The sequence below is a fragment of the Gastrolobium bilobum genome, unplaced genomic scaffold, assembly GCF_033153095.1.
Source record: "Gastrolobium bilobum isolate Gb01-03AN ecotype WA unplaced genomic scaffold, APGP_CSIRO_Gbil_v1 utg82674, whole genome shotgun sequence".
NCBI classification, from domain to species: Eukaryota; Viridiplantae; Streptophyta; class Magnoliopsida; order Fabales; family Fabaceae; genus Gastrolobium; species Gastrolobium bilobum.
In genome coordinates, this window is record NW_026897937.1 from 291,995 (window position 1) to 299,022 (window position 7,028).

Here is a 7,028-nt window from a genome sequence, read left to right on the forward strand (position 1 = left end):
GTATATTTTCCAAGCTCGTTACTCAACAGAAATGCCTACACAGAGGACATTCCCAATTACTTAAAACTCATACGAACACATGCAAGTTACTAATTATATAAGCATTGTTCCAATCACTTACCTCAATCCCACTTGGTCCAAGACCAAGGGAAATCCATCGACTCACGGTTCGGGGTTCAGATCAACGTACGACAACCTACAACAACCATGTACGAATCCTCAATACACAGCAATTCTATCAAAATACGAAAACGTCAAAATTCCTTACCCACACAAGGTAGGTTCGGCCTACATAGTGTTATTTCACATTTTATTTTTCTAAATTTTCTCTCACTTTCTTAGGCATCTTTAGGTTGCCAAAAGGCCATATCAAGTGCCACTTTTCATTTTTCGTCATTCAAACGTCGTTTTGCCTAATATTTTGCTCTAGGCCCGATTAACCACTCAACACTACCAATTATTTTTCCATTGGTTTTCCAACCTTCCAACCACCACACAACCCATCTAATTACCTTACCATACACAACACATCATCCAACCAATTTTTCAACATAATTTCCTCTCTCTTTTTTCCTTAATGGCCGAAATTCAACATAGCCCTCACCAAGGGTGATTCATTCCAAATCAACTCTTCCACACCTCATACAATCCCATTTTAACACCATACAACTATACAACAATCCAATTATACAATCCTATCACAATTTCAAAACATAAAGTCATGGCACCATCAAATTTTCCTTAGTTAAAAATCATATTTTTCACCAATAATTTTCATTGCATTTATAGCTCTAACACATCATTCTAAGACATTATCATCTAATACACATTTTTTATTTGAGCTCTCTAACAACACAAATCAACAAAAGCCCCTTTACGGTTCATGAAAATAAATCATCAAATTAATCCATGAGAGGTGTTGAAACTTACCCACAATTACGTCACAAGGCTCCTCCTAAAACTCCACAAGCAATGGCTTAAAAAATCAACCCCAAAATCACAAAACTCCAAAGAAATTCGTGGCTGACTTTGTCCATTTTCTCACAAATGAGAGGGTTTCAAGGGAAACTAATCGGTGGAACGGGTTCAGGTGGTCGTTTCCATCGAATTTCAAGACAAGAATCGTTTGATTCAGTTAAGAATCGATGAAGTTATGGAGAAAGAAAGTTTCAAGCAAATTTTGGCCATGGAGGATGGTGGGTTCAGTTTTTGGAGAGAAAAAAAAGGGGGGGGGGGGGGGGCGGGGGAGATGATCATGAATAGTGTCTTGCCATGTGTCTTAAGTGATTTAAGTGGGGTGGGTCCCACCACCACCTCACGCGATTTCAAACTAATTCGAATTTCCCTCCAACTCCACTAAAAATCCATAAATCCACAACCTATTTAGAAACTCTAATTTTTAACATTAACCATTGTCCTTTAATTACCCTTGATCAGATGAATCCTGAGTTTTCCGGTCGTTCGGAGAAAATGTTGTTTTAAGCTCTTACGTGCGTTGTAGGCACGCTTCCCCAAACTTACTAATTTCCATCAATTTTCATCAGAAATCATATTCCCTAGTTCTATAAACCATTTATAACTTTTATTCAAAATCTAGAGCTCAAAACTCAATCGGCACGCTTTACGGTGCAACTGTACCGCGATATTTTTTACCCGGTAAAAACACTATTCACAGAATTTTCAGAAACTTGCTTAGCCACCCAATTTTTCGTTCTGAATCCATTTCCAGGGTTATTTTTGTCATCTGTGACCTTCTACTCAATTTTTATCTTCCTAGGGTTGCATGTTGGCTAATTATCGTTTTGCCATTTCTTTGTATTTTCCCCTAATCTTCAGGATTTTCACTAATCCTTCCCTTTAATTCTCACCTAATATTTTAATATTTGATTTAGAATTGCGAGGTGTTATACCTTAAATAGGAAAAAAAAAAGATAAATAACTATAATAAAACGCAACCAAAGGAGATAACACACACTCTAACATAATCTAAGAAAAAGAAAAAGAAAAAGAATTAACAATTATTGAAAAGCCCTAAATTATGGAATAAACTATAAAGGACCAAAACTATTGATGTCAATGGCAACGCTCCAGTCTTACTCAGAAGCCCATTTCGAGTTGGCTATCCAAATTTGAGTCCAATCCAAATCAATCACCTCGAGGCATAATCCTCCCCGCTAGGAAAAGATTTACCCTAGAATCTGCAACGTCTTCATTGATGTTAACTTCTTCATGTGGTAATCCAGGTGACAACTCTTCTTATACAATATCACCAAGTTCCCTAATTAAGTGTAGAACTTGTGAATGCAATTCTTTAATATGCTTGGAATACATTTGAACTAAACTGCTTGGGCACAAGAAATAATGCGAGTTTTAAAAGAGTAAGTGGACAAAACTCAGACTATTTCCTATAGTTTAGTTCAATGATCGCATTTATGACCCATCATACAAAAATTATGCTTGAGGTAACATCAAGCCCAATTGCCCTAAACAATCTCCAATTAAACTTCTACCAAAAGCTAGACCTTTATCTCTATGAAGCATGAGGTTGTTATGCTAGTCGTGCCCAAATTCATAATATTTCTTGCAAACTAAAGACTTCTTGAATGAAGAAACATTTGGTGTACAAGCAACCTAAACCAACCAAGTATGGATAGCAGCCCCTAAACCCATATAAGTCAGAAACCAAAACATCCTATAATGAGTTTTTCTTCTTCAAGGTGGTGACTTTCAAGAGTTCAAGAGGTTTGGGTGGAACGAAGAGGGAGAAAGATGATGTCTTGGTGTTGTCTTGAAGAAGAAACCATGGAGGCTAGGGGGAGGAGTGTTTGGTGTAAGCTCGGCCGCTTCAAGAATCAATGAATATCCCCACATACTAACACAAGACTTTTTAGTGTGCTTTTTCCACACTCGCACACTTCTTGAGAAAACTTCCCAGGAGGTCACCCATCCCATAATTACTGCAAGTCAAGCATGCTTAACTATGGAGTTCTTCCGTTCCGGGCTACCGAAGAGTAGATGTATATTGTTAGAATAGGTAGTACCAATTAATTCTTATAAGCTAAACTGTGCAGTCTCATACCTGCACGGTCTTTAGAATCCTTCTCTTTCGGGTGTCGATTCGATTCATTTATGTAACCCCTGCTGGAAGCCTGTCAGGAGCCGCTCCTTGTCCATGCTCTTTTGCACTGGCGATCACTCCCCGCCCTCATCAGCGCCCGAGATGTTACATGCCCACCAGCTTCCGCCTGGTTCGTCCTCGAACCACACCGTACTGGGAAAGAGGCACTGCTCTGATACCACTTGTATCACCCGGCCGCTTCAAAAATCAATGACTATCCCCACATACTAACACTAGACTTTTCGGTGTGCTTTTTCCTCACTTGCACACTTCCTAGGAAAACTTCCCAGGAGATCACCTATGTCAGAATTACTGCAAGTCAAGCACGCTTAACTATGGAGTTCTTCCGTTCTGGGCTACCGAAAAGTAGATGCATCTTGTTAGTATAGGTATTATCAATTAACTCTTGTAAGCTATCCCAAACTGTGCAGTCTCACACCTGCACGGTCTTTAGAATCCTTCTCTTTCGGGTGTCGATTCGATTCATTTATGTAACCCTTGCTGGAAACCTGTCTGGAGCCGCTCCTTGTCCATGCCCTTTCGCAACGGCGATCACTCCCCGTCCTCATCAGCGCCCGAGATGTTACATGCCCACCAGCTTCCGCCTGGTTCGTCCTCGAACCACACCGTACAGGGAAAAAGGCCCTGCTCTGATACCACTAGTAACACCCGGCCGCTTCAAGAATCAATGACTATCCCTACATACTAACACGAGACTTTTTAGTGTGCTTTTTCCTCACTTGCACACTTCCTAGGAAAACTTGCCAGGAGATCACTCATCCCAGAATTATTGCAAGTCAAGCACGCTTAACTATGGAGTTCTTCCGTTCCGGGCTACCGAAAAGTAGATGCATCTTGTTAGTATAGGTAGTATCAATTAATTCTTATAAGTTATCCTAAACTGTGCAGTCTCATACCTGCACAGTCTTTAGAATCTCTCTCTTTCAGTTGTCGATTCGATTCATTCATGTAACCTCTGCTGGAAGCCTGTCAAGAGCCACTCCTTGTCCATGTCCTTTCACACTAGCGATCATTCCCTGCCCTCATCAGCGCCCAGGATGTTACATTTGGCATCCATGAGAGGAAATGAAGAGTAAGGTCTACATAGGTTTTATAAAATGATAGCATTAAAAGTGACTTAGCTATTTAAGACACTCCACTCTTAAGACACCGGTATTAGTTCTAATACTCATTAATATTTTTCTTTTAAACATAATATTATGGACTTAATATATATTCTAATAATTATCATATTTTTATTTCTATTTTTTGAATTAATTTGACGGTATATATTTATACTGCGAAATACACAGTTTTCACACTTTTCTTCCAAAAATTGAATTAATGTTAATAATTGTGATTTCCTTCTAATTATCCCATTTAAATTATGGAATATTTTCCTAATTCATTTTTAAATTATTAAAATCTCTAATTTAATGGTGCGGGTTCTTACAGTGACCCAAATAGAGGAGATTGGTTGGGGGAAGGAAAGTTTAGCAATCTCAAGCTCCAATGACAAGGGAACATTAATGGAGGTGTAAGAGTGTGTATTTTCGGCCAAAGGTTAGGGAAAACTAAGAGGTAAGTGAAGTTGGGTGTAAATGAGAGGAAAAAGAGAATGTTGTATTTTAAAAAACCTAAATCGTGTTTGCTCACTGACTTGCTCGCTTTATTGAGTAGGTCCGCGAGGTCCAGGTTAGCTCGCTGGACTAGCTCACTCAAGAGAGCAAGTCCGCGAGAAGAACTTGATGGTGCTTTTCCAATTTAACTTCAAAAACTCACTTTCCTTTCAATTAAACACTAAATCCTCTCTTTAATTACACCTCTAATCCCACTTAGCAACATATAATTATCATGGTTATAACAGCTCTCTTTGGTTGCATTGGAGCATTATCAAACTCCTACGATGGTAATGACTCAAGCAACTTAAGAGCTTCCTGCAAAGTCTTAGACTTCAATGATCATCCCGCAGTAGCATTCACCATCAATCTTAAGGAAGGAGCCATTCCGGTAAGGAAAATATGAGCCCGTTCCCAGGCTTCTAATCCATGTTGTGGGCACTTCTTAAGTAATCCTTTAAATCTCTCCTACACGTTATACAGTGTCTCATGGTCATCTTGACCATAACAAGACATCTCTGGTTTCAGCTTAGCCACCTTGGATGATGAGAAAAATCTAGCTAGGAACTTGGTCGACAAATCGTCCCAAGTAGTTATGCTCCCCTGAGGTAATGCTAGCAACTACATTTTTTCTATGTTCTTCAGTGAAAATGGGAATAACCTTAGCAAGATGGCATCTCGAAGAACTCAGTTCATCTTTAAGGTGTCGCAAAAAAGTAGAAAATTTCTAGATGAAGATAAGGATCCTCCGCTCCTCCTCCACCAAATTGTTCTACTTGGATCAGTTGCACCAGTGATGGCTTAATCTCAAAATTGTTCACATCCACTGGCGGCCTCACAATACTTGCAGTAGGCGAAACTCTGGCCAGAGTTTTGTAATCTCCTGGAGTATTTGGAGGGGGTGATGGTTGATTTTCTGCCATAGTTTCCTCTTTCAATATGGTAGAACTTGACGCTTCTTTTTGTCTCCTTTTTCTTGCAATTTTTATGTTTCTTTTTACAGTTTTCTCTATTTATGGATCAAACTGCAAAGACTTGGTGTCAACAGTACCTCGAATAAACTAGAAAGTAGAATAATTGAATAAAAACTAAAACAAAATAGCAAGGACAAAATTAAATAACAAAAATAAAGGTCCAATCTAAAGTGCTTAAAACCACTACTAATTTTGAAATTACTAATTACAAGCAACGACGGCAAAAACTTGTTGCGACTTTGGCAAGTATACCGGTCGCAAAAGTAATAAAGTGTACTGAGTATGAGATCATTCCCTCAAGTATTAAAATTTCAATCACCAATTCACTATTTACGCTTTAATTGGACAATCAAGCTTAATAACAAAGCAAGAAAGTAAACTAAGTAAAAACACAAGAAGGCAAAATATTAGTTATTTAACAATCAAGAAAGCGCAATTAGGGTTTCAATTCCTCCAATTTCCCTTTTATGTTATGAATTAAAACCCTTAATTAATTTCCCTTAATATAGTGCTAATCGATTCCCCTAAGTTAATTAAAACCTAATTCCTTGACTTCTTAATTCTTTATTATCTTGAAAGAACCCTAGTTCCCGGTCTATTCAACAAGAAAATAAACATTAAACTCAAGAATCACAAGATTGCATAAAACCTTATGTCTATCCCTAGACTCATAGGATTATGATGAATTTATCATGCATGGTTCATGTACCAACATTTCTATTGTCATACAATCACCTTAAATCATTCTACAAGATCAAACTCATGGAAAGCATTAAGAGAAGATAAATTCATTCAATGATAAAAAGGGAAATTTACATTAAAGATTCAATTCATAAACATAAAGGTTGAATTGGCTTCCATCTAGCCTTAACTACAAACAAATCTAGCCTAGTATAGTGGAATCAATACAACAAGAAAATATACAAGCTTCCCCAAACTCCATTGGTGTGATGACGTGGTGAATCTTCAAAACTTCCAGCGTAATCTTGAATCCAATCCGTCTTTATTGCTCCAAAGCATGAAGAGTGCCCATCTATGGTCAAAACTAGAGTGCAACCATCAATAAGTTGTCAATTATTTCTAAAAAGTCCCTTTTATAAAGTGTAAAACTTGTGCTCTTAATCAAATCAACGTAATGAACCTTAGTTGGGTCGTAACAGGGTGTTAAAGCGCTGATTATCATGTTTTAGTGTATTGAAAAAATACTATAAAACTTGATGAGAGTGCTTTAGCACGCTCTTTGAAAGGGAAATTCTTCATGATAGCGCTTGTTAGCGTGCTTTCACCTACGCTTTTTTTCTATCCTATACATTTAGC

At 38.0% G+C, this 7,028-nt stretch overlaps 1 non-coding gene across 1 annotated transcript; it reads left to right on the forward strand.

The window, feature by feature from the left end:
• Nucleotides 1-5,161: 5,161 nt before the first annotated feature.
• Nucleotides 5,162-5,268, forward strand: LOC133311600 (small nucleolar RNA R71). Its single transcript, XR_009751566.1, has one exon. It is a non-coding gene; the product is annotated as a small nucleolar RNA R71 (small nucleolar RNA).
• Nucleotides 5,269-7,028: the final 1,760 nt, after the last annotated feature.